The following is an 18,350-nucleotide window of genomic DNA, read 5'->3' on the forward strand; positions in this document are numbered from 1 at the left end:
AGCTATGGGGGGGGGGAGAGGAGCAACTGTAATAATCTGAACAATAAAGATTTAATTTAAAAAAATGAAAGAAAAATAAAGTTTCCTAAAACTGAAGGGCATGATTTTCTAAGGTGAAAAAGTCCAATGAATTCCCAGCACAAAGAATGGGGATGGACTCATCTACTGATGGACACTTGGGCTGTTTCCAGATCTTAGCTATTATAAATAATGCTGCTATGAACATAGGGGTGCATACATTCTTTCTGGCTGGTGTTTTGGGATTATTAGGATATGTTCCTAGAAATGGGATCACTGGCTCAAATGACAGTTCTATTTTTAATTTTTTGAAGAAACTATGTGGTTTATCTTTGTAACTTTAAAGTAGGGTAGTAACTACATGTAAGACACAGTAACTACATGTAAAAAGAAAAACATGTTGAATTGACTATATTGAAATGTAAAACTTTTGTACATCAGAAGATACCATCCCCTCAGTCAAAAACATGGCTGAGTTGTTCAGGAGAATATATTTCTAATTCATAGAAGTGACATAGTATTAGTAGTCAGTATGTATGAAGAGCTCTCATATTAAACAAAACAAAATAACCCAACTGGAAAATATACAAAAAAAAATGTTTCAGGCCATTTGCAGAAACTTGAATGGCCAAATGAAAAGATGCTGAATATTACTAGGAGTTATCAAATGAAAACATTAAGATATTTAACTCTCATCAGACTGGTGGTCATAGAGCATTTGCCAGAGAAACCAAGATGGCAGCATAGGTAAACACTGGAGTTTGCTGCCTCACACAGCCACTTCAAAAATACAACTAAAAGACGGAACGGACATCATCCAGAACCCCAGGAAGGCTGGCTGAGTGGAAATTCTACAACTAGAAGGAAAGAGAAAAGTATACCGAGACTCAGAGTAGGTGTGGTGCGGAAGTAAAATACTAAGGTACAGAGGTGCATGTGGAGCGAGCTGGTGGCTGAGGGCGCGGTTGTCTTTTTCAATCGGGAGGGAGTCTCAGGCTCTGAGCTCCAGTTCCGGGAGAGTCTCTGGGGACCCAGACTCATACGGGAGAAGCGGGGCTGTTTGGCGTTGGTCGGAACTTGAGGGAAGCTTTCTCTCGGAGGTGTTTGCTGCGATTGCCGGGACACTACAAGCGGGGCCTCTGAGGGCAGCCATAACTGCTAGCCCCGCCCTGTTGATCCCTTGGGACCCACCCCGCCCAAGCTCTGCACGGAGGCTTTTGCTGGATAACCTCAGGCAGAGACTAGATTAGCCCCCCCCTAGAGATCCAGAAGCCACTGTGCTCAGTGGTCAGGGTGGGACCATCCAGTTTGCAGCTCCTTGGATCCATAAAGGACACACTCAGGGGGCAGACTCAGTGAGCACCAAAGCCCCACTGAAGCAAGTCTTGCCCCGGAGGGGTGTCTCCAGCACAGAAGTTCTCCCACTGTAGACACAGCTGATTCTCACAGCCAATTGGCCTGGAGGTCAATCCCTTCCAGTGTTACCTACAACAATCAAGGCTTAAATACAACAAGACTGTACACAAAGACCACAAGGGGGTGCACCAAGAGTGTCCTCCTCAGGTAATTGGGGAGGCTGAATCACTGGGCCCTAGAGGACACTTAGCACAGAAAACCACTTTATCAACACAGGGAAGCATAAAAAATGCAGAGACAAAGAAACAGGACACAAATGACAGAAATGGAGGAAAGCAAACTACTGGATATAGAGTTCAAAACCACACTTTTAAGGTTTTGCAAGAACTTTCTAGAAGTCGCCGATAAATTTAGTAAGACCCTCAAGAAGACTGGTGAGACTGCCGATAAATGTAGTGAGATCCTCAAGAAATCTAGTCAGACCCTCGAGGTTATGATAAAGGACCAACTGGAAATTAAGCATACACTGACTGAAATAAAGAATAGTATATAGACTCCCAACAGCAGACCAGAGGATCACAAGAATCAAGTCAACGATTTGAAATATGAAGAAGCAAAAAACACCCAACTGGAAAAGCAAAATGAAAAAAGAATCCAAAAATATGAAGATAGTGTAAGAAGCCTCTGAGACAGCTTCAAGCATACCAACATCCGAATTATGGGGGTGCCAGAAGAAGAGAGAGAGCAAGATATTGAAAACCTATTTGAAGAAATAATGACAGAAAACTTCCCCTATCTGGTGAAAGAAATAGACTTAGAAGTCCAGGAAGCACAGAGAACCCCAAACAAAAGGAATTCAAAGAGGACCACACCAAGACACATCATAATTAAAATGCCAAGAGCAAAAAACAAAGAGAGAATCTTAAAAGCAGCAAGAGAAAGACAGTCAGTTAGCTAGAAGGGAGTACCCATACGACTGTCAGCTGATTTCTCTACAGAAACTATGCAGGCCAGAAGGGAGTGGCAAGAAATATTCAAAGTGATGAATGCCAAGAACCTACAACCAAGATTACTTTATCCAGCAAAGCTATCATTCAGAATTGAAGGTCAGATAAAGAGCTTCACAGATAAGAAAAAGCTAAAGGAGTTCATCACCACCAAACCAGTATTATATGAAATGCTGAAATGTATCCTTTAAGAAGAGGAAGAAGAAGGAAACGGTAAAGATACAAATTATGAACAACAAATACACGTCTATCAACAAGTGAATCTAAAAATCAAGTGAATAAATAATCTGATGAACAGAATGAACTGGTGATTATAATAGAATCAGGGGCATAGAAAGGGAATGGACTGACTATTCTTGGGGGGGAAAGGGGTGAAGGGGATGTGGGAAGAGACTGGACCAAAATCGTGCACCTATGGATGAGGACAGTGGGTGGGGAGTAAGGGCGGCTGATGGGGTGGGAACTGGGTGGAGGGGAGTTTTGAGGGGAAAAAGAGGAGCAACTGTAATAATCTGAACAATAAAGATTTGATTAAAAAAAAAGAATGGGGATGAAAGCACCATTCCAAGGTACATTATCATGAAATCTCAGGAAATAAAGAATAAAGAAAGAGCCCTGATCAGGTGGTTCCGGTAGTTGGAGCATCTTCCATACATCAAAAGGTTTCAGGTTGCATCCCCAGTTGGGGCATGTATAAGAGGCAACGATCGATGTTTCCCTCTCACATTCTCTCTCTCTCTCTCTCTCTCTCTCTCTCTCTCTCTCTCTCTCTCTTTCCCCCTCTCCCTTCCTCTCTCTCTAAACCTTTCCCTTCTGTCTAAAATTCAATAAAAACATATCCGTGGGTGAGGATTAAAAATAAAGAAAGAATATCTTAAAAACTCCAAGAAGAAAAAAACAAGTCAAATATAAAAGGTCACAACAATTCACATCAAATTTTGTAACAGCAATAATAGAAACTTGAAGATAATGACTTAGTGTCTAAAATTTTCTAAGGGAACATTATTATCAAAATATCCATGCTCGGTCAAAGTATTAATCAAGCAAAATAAAGGCATTTTCAGACAGATGAGCCCTCCAAAAATATATTTCCCATTAGCTTTCTAATGGGAAAGATACTGGAGCATGTGTTTGATCAGAACACAGAGAAGGGTTCTGTTTCTAGTGGGACCAGGTAAAGTCCGCCCCAACGGGCCCTCCTACTGATAGCAGCAATCAACTCTGGACAAAATACAAAACAGGCGGCCTGAAGACACTGCACAGTGAACAGTAAGGGGCAGATTCTGGAGGGAGCTGACACTTGGGAGAAGGGGAAAACATGGGGTGAGTTAACCATTTGACAGCTTTCAGACTGGAGACGGTAAAGTAAGTACTGCTCAGGGCAACTAAAGTTCCAATGGAAAACTCACAATCCTTCTGGCAATGAGGAAGCAGAGGAGTGTGGGGGTGGGAGTGGGGAAGGTGTCACCACACAGCTGGATAATCTGGGAGAATTCCAGAATAAGTGTTCCCAAGCTCCCAAAAGATAATAATCTTTAAATCCTAAGTTATTCTGTATTTATCTCAATACTTTGCTTTCAAATAACAATGAGTGTCCATAATAATAACAGTGAATCATTTTTCTATCATAGGGTTATATTAAAAGTTTCAACAGTTTTCTGTAAAACGACAATGTAACAGTAAATTCATAGCTTGTCACTGTGTAATATTGTGACAAGATTACATATTTTAATAACATGTAAAATGATCTCTATCTGATATAGACTTCTGATAGTAGAAAACGTGAAAAGGAAATAAATTCAAAATAAAATTATTTTAAAATTTAAATACCTCATATTTACTATGTGAAAATTAATATTTTGTAAATTAAAGATTTTTATTTTTTTAATTGATTGGTTTTAGAAAGAGAAGGGACAGAGACACAGAGAGAGAAACATCATTTTTGTTCCACTATTTATGCATTCATTGGTTGATTCTTATATGTGCCCTGACTGGTAATCGAACCCGACACCTTGGTGTATTGGGATGACACTCTACCCAACTGAGCTAGCAGGCTAGGGCCTAAATTACAGGTTTTTAAAGCACAAGCAATAATCACCTTATCTGGCAGTCCTGATCTTTGCTGGTTGACAAACATTTCAGACATAAGAAAATGTCCTTTTGCAGACACATCAAATCATTAAGAGTGTGTCCTAAATCATTTCCAAGTTGGGTGTTAGGGTACATATTGCTTCATATAAGCTCATTTCCCTAATTAATATGAATCTGGTTCCTTCTACTTAATATTACCTCCTTAAAGGCCCTTTCTCCAAATACAGGCACACTGCAGGGTTAAGGCTTCAGCTGTGAATTTTGCAGGGACACAAAACTACACAGCGCATTTGTGTGGCTTACAGTTTGGAGTTTCTATGAATAGTGCTTCTGTGAACATTCTAGGACATGCCTTTTGTAAGTTTTTGTATACATGCCCACTGTGTATATGAGGGTAGACCTATGTTCAGCTTAGTAGATACTGTCAGTTTTCCACAGTGGTCATAGCAGTTTACTCTCTCTCCCTTGCAGTGGACAAGGAGTTCCACTTGTGCCACATTCTTGCCAACACTTGGTATTTTCCATCTCTTCCATTTTAGTGATTATGGTAAATGTATTATAAATTGTTGTAATGTAAGTTGCCTCAACTTGTTTTGGAAATGGGTGGGACATAAAAATATATATATATAATTCAATTAATGCACCAATCAATCCAGAAGGATTTTCTTAGTAGCATGTGATTATAATATACATAATCACATTTTTTAAAAAAATACCTAAGATCACTTGACTTTTTTAAGTAGGAAAAATACAGCAACCTTACCTTACACTAAAAATCTATACTCAGGCACTGCCCAGTGTGTTCAATGGTTAGAACGTCAGCCCATGCACCAAAGCGTCCAGGCTCCAATTCCCAGTCAAGGGCACATACCTGGGTTGCAGGTGTGATCCCTGGTCTTCCCTCCCCTCCTCCTCCCATCCCCCCACTCCCCATTGGTTTGGTTGGTCGGTAGAGATGAGTGCAGGAGGCAACCAATCAATGTGTCTCCACTGATGCTTCTCTCTCCTATCTTTCTCTGTCCCTCTCCCTTCCACTCTATCTTTAAAAATTACTGGAAAAAATATCCTCTGGTGAGGATTAACAACAACAACAACAAAAATCTGTACTCAGAAATACAATCATGCCTGTGAAACTCTAAAAAAAAAAAAAACCAAACAGGGTCAGCTAGTTTTTTTAAAAATCAAGTGTTTGGGACACAAGACCTAAGGTCAGCAATAGGCATACTCAGGAAACAAATGTACAAAAAAAATACACACGGATATAGATTATAAAAAATACAAATAGTCATTCAAATTATTTTCAAATTACAAACATAAATTTAAAATAGACTCTAGCCCAACCAATAAAATTAGAAGAAGGGACGAAACCTGGTAGTCAATAGCAGTTGCATGAAAAAGCTACAACCTAAAGATGGCACTAAATGAAACATGATTTCTTTTTCAGTGTGAAAGGGAGCTAAAGTCAGAGTTTTCTTTTGAGGCTACCTGAATATCATGTCACACAGCATGGAAGAAAATGTTCTGTTCAGCTTTGTGTAGTTCCATTTTAACCCAAAGAGGCAGATCTTAAGGAAGAGTGACTTGGGTAACCTCAAAATGATCAGGAGAAAACACAGGAATTAAGCTCAGATGTTACGAATCGTATCCCCTTTCCTTGCATGAGGAGAGAAACGTAAGCTTCTACAACTGAGTAGTGATAAAGAATTTAAGTGACTTCCTTCAGTTCTGGGTAACTGCTCCTCAGTGAGATGCTACGTATAGTAGTCCTTTGTGCAGACAAGATGCAAAACAGATCATCAAAAGTTGAACACAATCCAGAGACAGAGAAACATTGATCAGACCATCAAACCTCAGAGAGAAGGTTAGGGGAGGGTGGGGGTAAGGGGGAGAGATCAACCCAAGGACTTGTATGCATGCGTAAGTCTAACCAATGGACACAGATACCAGGGTGGTGAGGGCATGAGGGGGGAGGAGGTAATGGGGGATAAGAACACATATGTAATACCTTAATCAAAAAAGTGTTATAAAAAAAAGTTGAGCACAGTATGAGAATTAAAGTCATTTCTGAAGAAATGAAGTCACTCCTTTCATATGCTTCTTGTTGGGGGATGGAATGTTGGGGGCCCAAGCACAGCACAGGTTCTTTTCCCTTTATCTATAGTGCTCGGTAATGCCCACCAATTCCATCGCTTCATCACCTTTTGTTTCGCTCAGAAACTGCAGTGGAGGGGCAGGCTTCTATTTTCTGTTGAGGAGTACCACTGTGTCTTTAAGTCAAAAAATCCCTGGAACCAACCACTATTTTGTTGCCAGGAATCCTGTGAGTACAGTTCCCTGGATTAAAAGCCTGGCTGCTTCGAAGTATGAGAATCATGATTTATTTTTCCATATCATATTAGTAAACAGAGAAGGAAGTAACCAGCCAGTCCAATTTTGAGAGAATCCAACAGCTAAAATCAGGCATTCAACATAAAACTTAGATTCAAGAAATAGAACACGTAAAAAAAAAAAGGCCTCATTATTGCTGGATCGTTTGAAATTCTTAACAAAAATTCTCAAACAAGTGGAGGCTTCTAGAAGAGGGTCACACATGAATTTAAATGGAAATTAATTTCTTCAAGAACCTCCCACTTCATTAGGATTGACTCAGGGGAACAGAATGCTACCCACACTTTGCCCCTTCATTCCCTTTTAAAAATCAACAGCTTGTTAAGGTATCAACAAGTAGAATAGGGTTGGCTTTCCCTGGTCCCTCTCTCTCCATGTTCTCTATTCCAGAGAGCCAAAGTTGATTCAACGCGGGAGAAATTTCCCCTTCCTCTTGGAGTTCTTGTGCCAAGTTTCTCTGGCAGCGAGCCTTCTCACTCTGCTGATTCCTTGTGCATTCATGCTGTACAGCTCTTTGTGCTCACACCAAACATAATCTGGGGCTGGAGGCAGGTCCAAGATTAAGTTGGTTTATACTTGCCTTCATATAAAACAGACTTGGTTGCATTTCAAATCCTGTAGTCTTGTTTTACATAACGGAATCCGTTGTTAGGATGGATTCTGTCCTAGTATTTATCTTCTTCTCAATCACTCAAAGGCTTAATTGACTGTTCAGAGATCCATTTCAGTCTCCAAATTTCCCACCCTTCTCAATCGCCTGGAGAGTAACTTACCTGGTTCTATTAATCTCGACCTGCATTTAATACAAAAAGTGGGATCTAGCACCTTTTGCTCTCAAATTCCAGACCTTCACCCCTCCTCATCTGAGCCCCAAACCGCACATAAAATTTCTGTCAAATTTATATATTGCATTTCCTCAAAAATAAATCAGTGATGTAACATGTAGAATTGCAAATTAGTAGATCCAAAAATATTTCTTTTTCATAAAATTTCAGAAAGGTTATAGTGTTTGAAGATTTTTTAAAAGCTAGGGACTAAGAAGCTCTAACTCTCTCCAGGGGAAGATAGTCACATCACCTGGGGAAGAGAAGCCAGCAAGTTTTAATAACTAATAGTTACAGCAAGCAACTAAAGGCCTAGGACTTTTTGCTAGGTCAGCTTTTCTAATGTTGAAGATTGACTGTTAGTTATAAACGTGACCTATTTGAAGATGAAATAACAAGAATATAAGGATTTTATGGAAATATAAAAACTTTATTCTGTACTTTTATAAGTATACAGGCTATCTACTCATGTACATAGTATGTACATAGCCTATTTACACTTCACTAGATGAGTACAGCCATACAATTGAATACTTTGTCAATGTGTTCAGCTAGAAATGGTTGGCTAGCTCTATTCTGGTCCTTTCTGGCCTCCCAGAAAACAAATGCTGTGACTGTCAAATGACATTTCAATGAAGGAATAGAAGATAAAAGTTGTGCTGAGCTGACTGATAGAACCTGATATCGAAGTCTATACAAGATGAATTTCTTTTGCTGCTGTACCACTTTTGAAGTGGTGTTTCAAACCCTTGAAATAAATTTTAATTCAGTGGTCCTTGAGTTAACACAAAATTAATAAATATTTCAATGTGCATCTAAATTATGTCAAATAGGACATTTACATGATTTTAACAGACAAAATAAACAGCCAACCTGACTATACCCTACAGGATAGAAAGTAGAAAGTTGTTTTGTTTCTTGTTTTTTACTAATATACGTTATAAGTTTGTAATGTCATAGAGTCTTCCTCATTCACAAAATATCAACAGGTATTCCTATGAGAAAGATACTACTGTGCATCTACTTTTGAGAACAAACTGTAGTAACCCCCGTAGCAGCCTTTTCCCTGCAGCTGGCCTTAGAGTACAGATTCACTACCATTACTGACCTTTGCTACATACAATGCTTTATTTTGAATTTGAAACATTTCAAAATGAATGAAACTTTTTACTTTATACTTCTTATATGAATAAATACTTCACTAAAAAAAATAGTGAAAAAGCCATTAAAACAATTTAAATGTTACATTAAAAAACATTCACTTATATGTGGAAATTAAACAGCACACCTAAATAATCAAAGGGTCAAAAAATATCAAAAAGGAAATTAAAAAATACTTTGAGACAATGAAAATGAAGACACAATATATCAAACTTATGGGACACAGCTAAAGTTGTGTTACAGGGAAATTTATAACTTAAATGCCTACATTAAAAAAGAAGAAAAATCTCAAACCAACAAATTAACTTTCCATCATAAAACTCTGGAAAAAAAAAGAGAAAACTAATCCTAAAACAAGTGGAGGTAAGAAAATAATAATGATTAGAAAGAGAATAGAAAAATAATATAGCAAGTCAATAAAACCAAATGGTGGTTCTTTGAAAAGATAAACAAAATTGATAAACCTTTAGCCAGATATTCCAATAAAAAGAGAAAATACTAAATTACCAAAATCAGGAATGAAAAAGAGGACATTACTACCAACCTTACAGAAATAAAAAGGATTATAAGGGGAAACTATTAGTAAATGTATACCAACAGATTAAATAATCAAACTGAAATGAACAAATTCCTAGAAAGACACAAACTCTGAAACTGATTCAAGAAGAAAGGTAACATTTAACTAAAGAAGGAGGGCACACTTCCCAAATCATTCAATCAGGCCAGTATTACCTTGATGGCAAAACAAGACAAAGACATCACCAGAAAAGAAAACCACTGACCTATATATTTTATGACTATAAACACAAAAATTCTCAATAAAATACTAGCAAATGAAACCCACATAAAAAGGATTATATACCATGACCAAATGGGATTTATCCCAGAAATACAAGGTTGACTTAAAATCTACTCTAATAAAAGAGAAACATGCAAATTGGTGTCACTCTGCTACGCCTACCAGCCAATCAGATGAGTATGCAAACTAATCCAACAAAGATGGCAGTTAACTTGCATATGCCAGTGCAGAGCGAAGACTGAAGACAACTAGAAGGAAGCCAAGCACTGCAGAAGGGAGTGAAGCTGCGGAGAAGCAAGCGGGGCGGCGGAGGCGGGAGCAAAGCCCACCTCAGCAGGTTTCGCTCCCTTCTCTGCTTCGCTCCGACCGCAGGAAGCCCTATTCTTGTAGGAATCTTCCTGCAACAGGCCTCTAGTCCAATAATAAAAAGACAAACAACCCAATTTTAAAATGTGCAAAGTACCTGAAGACCTTTCTCCTAAGCTATACAGTCAACACACACATGAAAAGATTTTCAACATCATTACTCATCCAAAGAAACAAAAATAAAAACAACAAGATATTATTTCACACTCACTAGGATTGTATTTCCAAAATAAAGAAGTAAAAGTCCTAACCCCCACTACCTCAAAATGTGCCCTTATTTGGACATAGTGTCTTTATAGATATAATCAGTTAAGTTGATGGGTGCTTTATTCAATATAATAATGTCTCTCTCTATAAGAGGAAAGAGAGACACAAGAAGATACCATGTGACGACAGAGGCAGAGATTGAAGTGACATGTCTATGTGCCAAGGAATCTCAAGTATTGAAGGCAAGCAACAGACCTAGAAGAAGCAATGAATGTTTCTCTCCCAAAGGTTTAGAGGGAGTATAACCCAGTCAAAATCTTGATTTCAGATTTCTGGCCTCCAGAAGTGTAAAAGAATAAATTTCTGTTGTTTTAAGCCACCCGGCTTGTGGTACTTTGTAACAACATCCCTAGGAAATTAATACATACGTCTATAATCAAAAAGTGTTGGCATAAATGTGGAGAAATGGGAACCCTCATACACTGCTGGTGGGACTATAACATGGCATAGCTGCTTTGTAAAACAGTCTGTAAGTTCCTCAAAAGACTAAACAGAGTTACCATACCCAAAAATTCCACTCCTAGGTTTATACAAGAGAAATCTATAATAGTAAAAGTGTAATATGCTAATAAGACCGGACAGCCAAACAACCTTCCAGACAACCTTCCGGACGAAGCCAGGGCTACAAGGGCTGAGGCAAGCTGACGTGGCTGCCAAGACTGAGTGCCTTGCATGAATTTCGTGCATCAGGCCTCTAGTACAAATATAAGTCCACAGAAAAACTTGTACATGAATGTTCACAGCAGCATTTCACACAATAGTCAAAAAGTAGAAATAACTCAATTGACCATCAACAAATGAATGGAAAAATAGAAGATATATATCTATACAATGGAATACAATAACAAGGAATGAAGTCATGATACCTGCTACAACATGGATGAATCCTAAAAACATTATGCTAAGTGAAAGAAGGCAATCACAAAGGTCCACATCTTATTATAATTCCATTTATATGAAATATCCAGAATAGGCAAATCTATAGAGACACAGAGTAGACTAGTAGGTTGCCTAAACTGACTGGGGAGCAGGGGTATGTGGGGCGAAGTGGTGGCTAAGGGATATAGGGTTTCTTTTTTGGGTAATAAAATTTTTTTTAATGAATTGTGATAATGGTTGCACAATCTAGTGATTATACTAAAAGTCACTGAATTGTACACTTTATTATTATTTTTAAAATCCTCACCAGAGGATATTTTCCCATTGTTTTTTGAGAGAGTAGAAGGGAGGGGGAGAGAGAGAGAGAGAGAGAAACATCGATATGAGAGAGGGACATCGATTGGTTGCCTCCTGCACAAGGCAGGGGATGGAGCCTGCAAAATAGGTAGGTGCCTCTGGAATCAAACCCTGTACCCTTCAATCCACAGGCCAATGCTCTAACCACTGAGCAACTGGCTAGGGTGAATTATATACTTTAAATGGGGAATTGTATGGTATGTTAATTATATCTCAATAAAGCTGATAAAAAACAAAAATAATATCCTTGTAGGATTCAACGCTCCATATACTGCAACTGGTTTACATGTTCTTTTTTTTAACTTTTATTAGCATTTACTTGATGCTGAATTCTCTCCAGGGCATAAAATTTTGTTTCTTCAGTTTCTTCTGGAAATCTTTTTCTTCTGTGCAATCTCTTCTTCTGGTTTAGGAACAATCTGCTCTTTTTCAGTAGGATCATCTTGATGTGGCAGGGAAAGCTCATGTTTGGGTTAATCTGTTCATGAGCTCTGTAAGTTCTGTGCCACATCTTAGGAGTTTTGTTCACCTGGATGTGCTCAATGATCGGAGAATCTACATCTAAACCCTTAAGGTCAGCATTACTCTCTGCATTTTTAAGTATGTAAAGCAAAAATTCAGCACTCTCTTTTGGGTGACCCACCCGGTGTCTAGCTGCATTATTTGTCCTGGGTACACTTACATTACAATGATGGAATTGAACACATTGCTCTTGTAAAGTGACAGCCTTCAGATCTGAGGTGGCTCTTCAGATATGCATGCCCTTGATGACCTAGGCCAGGGGTGGGTAACCCCTGGCACGCGTGCCAAACATGGCACACCAGTACCTTTTTTAAAAAATATATTTTATTGATTTTTTACAGAGAGGAAGGGAGAGGGATAGAGAGTTAGAAACATCCATCAGTTGCCTCCTGCACCCCCCCTACTGGGGATGTGCCCGCAACCAAGGTACATGCCCTTGGCTGGAATCGAACCTGGGACCCTTCAGTCCACAGGATGATGCTCTATCCACTGAGCCAAACCAGTCAAGGCTCACACCAGTAACTTTTGCTGGCACGCGAAACCCTCTCTTATAATCTTCCATTTACAATTTTTTTCTTAATATTGACTTTTTTATTTTTCAGACAAATTCAGTGTAGGTGCATCTTAGATAAATAAATAACTTTACATAACATGTATACATTAAAAAATAAATGTATTTTTCATCATTATATACTGTGTTTTTGTCGCTCGAATAAATTTTATTATTTTTTCAAGGTTCTTCACATACGTACACCTTAAGAGATATCAAGTAGGCGTAGCATGTTCTCAAAAAATTAGGGTTGGCACGCAGAAGAATTTTGAGTCAGAGATTTTGCTGGTTTTGGCACGCACTCACAAAAAAGGTTGCCCACCCCTGACCTAGGCAGTATCAAGTATTCTTAAAGTGAACACGAAAATTTGAACTTCTTGATTTGCATGATTTTGTGGGGTTTTCTGGGTCAAGAAAATAGCAAACCATTTTCAGAGGTCACCTCAGGCTGCTTATGGGACAAGGTTTGTATGACCTTTCAAACTACAGGTTCCCTCTCCAGCTCTCTTTTCTTTTCTTTTACTTCCCCCTACCCCAAATTTCAGCTTAAAATGTTTTACTATCATTTAGATGTTTCCCCCAAAGAAAAAAACTTATAGCATAAAAATTCAGAAAGACTCAAAGGCTTTTTTCACTTTGTTCAAGTTTTGTTTCCAGGCATTAAGTGTGTCATACAGTTGTTGCCATTGCTGTTTTCCAAATGTCCGATGTGTGCCATGACTAACAACTACTTTTCGCTGGGTCTGATCAGTTTTACAGTAGACCACTTTTGTTTTCATGGCAATGAATAACAAACGCTTCAATATCATCAGCTCCAATCTGAAGTTCGTGTTGCATTGTATATAAAAACATTTCTTTATTTTCCACTGCCATTCCCATAAAAGTAGTCTCATTTTTGCCATATTCTGTTCATGTACTAGTTCAAGTGCATCTATGAAGTCTTTATTATTCTGATAAAACTTGATATATGATGTCAATTTAGCATTCACAAAAATGGTTAAAAGATCATGAATAAGTTCACTTTCCAAAAACTTGACTGGTTTTAAAGTAAGAAGATGGTCAAAAGGAAATGCATTTGATCTTTCAATGCTCATACAATAAACCTGTGGGCATCAACTCAAGCCTGGGAAGCACTGTCCTCCGTGTAACTTCCTAGCAATTCTACCCTGACTTTTAAAGCGGCATCATTTTTCTTACAATCCACAAATGTCTTAAAAGGGTGTGTGTTTTCTCAGTAGTAAGATTCCAGAAGAGAAAGACATTTTCCAACCTGATCCAGCTCAGCTGGAATATATTGGATGGCCTCATAAGATGCTGCCCCTTTAATGAGGCTGCAATATACTGTATATCTTACAGGAGTATTCTTATCCATCCCATGGAAAAGGTTGCTTAGCAAAGGAAGGAAACAAATAATAAAAAGTTTGAGATCAGTAACTACAGTGATTAAATTGAGAGTATCTGCCCTCACAACAAATGTGAGACAGACACTATTAGTAACTGCACATTAAAGGAGGGACCTGAGGCACAGAAAGGTGTTCATCACACTTTCATCATCTTTATCATCTTCCTTCAGACATATATCACAGGTTTCAATAATTTGAGCTAAATCTACATGAAGTCCACCTTCTGAGTTCTCTTCTGAAATTTCAGCTCCTTTAGATTTCAGGTAAGCTCGAACGAGGCTCAGAAGCCTGGTCTTCCTCAGTGATGTCGATGAAGGCCGGGACACTCATGGTGAGGGCCCAGGCACCGCGGCAGCTACACTTGTAAACCACGCCCTCTTTTTTTCTTATTGATGGTTGAAGAAGCAATTTATTTATGTAATTTTAAAATATTTTGATCAATATATTCCTGTGATATCATTCAACATATTCCATTGCTGCTAATATTTCCTATAAATTGATTAAATTCAGGTTTCCTTTCTGTCACAATTATTGTAGAACTTATGATCATTAACTAGATGTAATTATGAAGGTTGTTCAAAACGGTGATATTCTAGACCTATTCAAATTCTCTCATTCTTTCTCATTTGTTATCTAGAAAACTTCTATAAGTAACTCCCCACTGTTTTTTGTTATATTAAGGATCAGTTCTTCTAAAACAGGCAGGAAAAACACTTGGTTCTCTCCTTTTATTTACCGGTTTTTAGGATAATGGATTGAAGACTTCCAATTTGGGCCATTATTGAGTAGCAGGGCACAGATTTACCCTCCTTTCTCAAACAACTACAAACTGCCTACGATGTACGAAACAGTGGTTGTCAGACACTGGCTATCAGAAAGCACAGGGCAGTGACAACCCGAGGGAAAGGAAACAAATAAGGTGAGCCCCCAATTTACTATCTGGTGAGAGTTTCTAGGCTTCAGGAGAGGGAACACAACCAGATCCCCAAGGTCTCTGCAAGTTCAGAGAACAAAATTCAGAATTTGGGGAGGCCCTAGCAGCTAGAATTTTCAAGGTAGAGTACTAAAATGAGAGCTACACACAGAGAGAAATAATTATATTTGGAAATTTCAATACCTCTATCTCAATAATTAATAGAAAACGTAGAGGAAAAATTAGTAAGGGTACAAGAAACGTGAGCAACATTATCAACCAACTTGAACCAAATGACCTTTAAAGAATACAAACAACAGCAGAATACACATTCTTTTCAAGTGCACAAGAAACATGTTCCAAGATACATCAGATTCTGGGCCATAAAACAAGCCCCAATATTGTTTTTCAATTATTTTATTTTGTTTTTTCCATCACCTTTTATCCTCTCTATGCCCTCTTCTACTTCTACCCATCCCCCTCCAACCCGCAATCACTGTTTTTAAAGCCTCAATAAACTTAAAAGCTTCAAACCATACAACATAGGTTCTCTGACCAAAAAAATTAAATTTGGGAACCAAAAGATGTATAGAAAAATCACCAAATGTTTGGAAGCTGAACAGTATACTTCTAAATAACCCATAGGTCATATAATAAATTACAAGGGAAAACATGACATATTATAAATGTATGAGATGCAAGTAAAACAGTAGTTAGAAGAATATTTATAACATTAAAATGCTTATGTAAGAAGAGAGGAAAGGTTTAAAAATCAAGGACTTGGATATCTATCTTTAAAAATTAGAAAAGTAAGGCTAAATTAAATCTAAATTATGCTGAAAAAAAGTAAATAATAAAGAGAAGTGTGCAGAATTCAATTAAATAGAAAACAGACAGCAATAGAGAAAATCAATAAAGCAAAAGCTGTTTGTTTGAGAAAATCAATAGAATCAATAAAACTTTCACAAGCATAATTGGAAAAAAGAGACTTTGTACCTTTAAAAAATTATCAGTATGAAAAATTTCACACATAAAATAAATGTGGAGATAATAGTATAATAAAGCCTATATAATAATCACCCACTCAATACATGGCCAATCTTGTTTCATCGATACCGTCCCCACACTGGATTATTTTGAAGCATATCCCAGACACTGTATTATTTTACCTGTAAATATTTTAGTTTATGAATATGATTTCTCAAGGTTGTGTTTGTAATGAGAAACCTTGAGGGATGAGGCAATGTCTACCATGAAGACACAATGTCTACCTTGCTTACTTACTTCTGGCTATAAAATAGTACATTCCCCAAACTTGGAGTCCCTCTCCTATAACACAATTCACTGCCTATGCAGGCATCCATCTGGGCCCTCAGCAAAACTCAGCATGCCCCCTCCCCCCCCGGCCCCATGGGACTAGGGAGCAAGAAGGGAACCAACATAACATCTGTGCCAAGAGTAATAAAATCATTTGTCTCTGATCCAGATGTCTGTGTCTTCCCAGGAAACCATAACCTTTCCAGAAGTGACAGGGAAATGGCCTGTGGCAAACCCCATGTATCCTTCAGCAGTGGTATTTCCTTGTCTGAAAAGAGATGCTCATCATATATATAAAACAGTAACTTCTATTGCCACCAGCCCCCAAGCAGATAGCTCATCTGAAGCAGTTAAATTCTCTGGAAGGCATGGGGTGGGGCTACTCATGGCAAACACCGACCAACTCAAAATAAATGACTGGTCCAAGCCCCCATCCAAATGCAAAAGGAAGCCTAGTGTTGGTTGACCTGTTTGGATTTAGGCAAACTATATTCCACACATAGGGATCTACTATTGAGCCCAATCCATCAAGCAACCAGCAAGAAAATAACTGTGCTCATCTCGTGGTTACAGCGGAATGAAAAACTGGACAATCATGAGATACTTTATGTAAAAGTTTAGATATTTGCACTCAAGCTTGCTGTGGTTTGTAACTTGCTAATTTAAATTCTCTGGGTTTGTTTTATGTAAGATTGAAAATTTCTTGGGATATAGGCTATAAACATCTGGTATGCAGGGATTTCTAAATGTAATGTGATATAAAACCAATGAAATGCCCGGCTGGCGTGGCTCAGTGGTTGAGGGTCGACCTATGAACTAGAAGGTCATGATTCAATTCCCAGTCAGGGCACATGCCCAGGTTTCAGGCTCAATCCCCAGTGGGGGGCGTGCAGGAAGCCAGCAGCTGATCAATTATTCTCTCTCATCATTGCTGTTTCTATCTCTCTCTCCCTCTCCCTTCCTCTCTGAAATCAATAAAAATATATTTCAAAAAAAACTACCAATGAAATAAGATTACACATAAACATACAATGCCTTGTATGAATTAGTTAGTTCTTGTGTAAATCAGACAATACTATAAACCAGAGAAATTGTTCCATGTCAACTTTTTAGGTAGTTAAAAAAAAAATCTTTGGTTATTCTTGATATTATTTGAATTGTGTTTGGGGACATTTTTAATTGCCTTTGGAAAGTTAAACTAATAAAATACTGAGTTAATGAATATTTCTGTTAGTTAATGATCATATATGGCATTTTGTTTATATGAAATTCTGAGATAGTGTCTAGTGTTCCCCTGGAGGGAAGCTAGAAGTTTTTTCTTTTTAGGCCACTGGGGTGCTAGTAAAATTGACATGGGGTAGTCTGGACTTGCATATTCAGGAACCAACTCCAGATGTATAAGCAGAGGGTAATAAAATAAATACATGCTTTAATAGGGCAATATATAGCATAGCACATTAAAATCTGTTATGGGAAAAAAATTGTTTTCCTATAAGAAGAAGATGAAAAGAAGTCTAACTATATCAGAAATTACTATGACTCCAGGAATTTTACTTTCACTCTGCCTGAAAAGAAATTCTATCCAAGGGCTCATGTAGAGCAATGTAAATTATATCCCTAGGACCCTGTCTTGGTATCTAATATTATTCTTCCACTTCTGAGACAATTTTAATTCCTAATTCTCCATTGGGACACATATCTGTCTTATCCTCTGATTGAGGTATGCCCCCAGGCTCTCTCATCTTAGTTACCAAACTATGATGAAAGCCCCCCTTTTTTAAAAGATTTTTTATTTTATTGGTTTTTTAGTGAGTGAAGAGAGAAACATTGATGAGAGAGAGTAACATCAATTGGTTGCCTCCTGTAGGCTCCCTACCAGGGACTGAGCCAGGAACCCAGGCATCTGCCCTGACCGGGAGTCAAACCAGCAGCCCTTTGGTACATGAGCAGATGCCCAACCAACTGAGCCACCCTGGCCAGGGCTGATGAAAACACTTTTAATGTTAAATTTGTGACCAAATCTACCTTCCTTGAGGATTAAATGACTTTATATATTTTTTAGAAAGCTGTTCCAGAGTTTCATGAAATCCTCTGTAGATTCTAGTTTCCTGGACTCAGATGTTGTTAAATTA

At 38.1% G+C, this 18,350-nt stretch overlaps 1 protein-coding gene and 1 pseudogene across 1 annotated transcript in view; both read right to left on the bottom strand.

Moving 5' to 3' along the window:
• The window catches only part of LACE1 (lactation elevated 1), a 151,617-nt gene that overhangs the window by 41,118 nt on the left and 92,149 nt on the right, over window positions 1–18,350 (bottom strand). The gene's annotated exons all lie outside the window — the stretch shown is intronic.
• Window positions 13,194–14,374, bottom strand: LOC102774535 (annotated as a pseudogene).

Source organism: Myotis davidii, unplaced genomic scaffold (assembly GCF_000327345.1).
Source record: "Myotis davidii unplaced genomic scaffold, ASM32734v1 scaffold68, whole genome shotgun sequence".
Taxonomy (NCBI): domain Eukaryota; kingdom Metazoa; phylum Chordata; class Mammalia; order Chiroptera; family Vespertilionidae; genus Myotis; species Myotis davidii.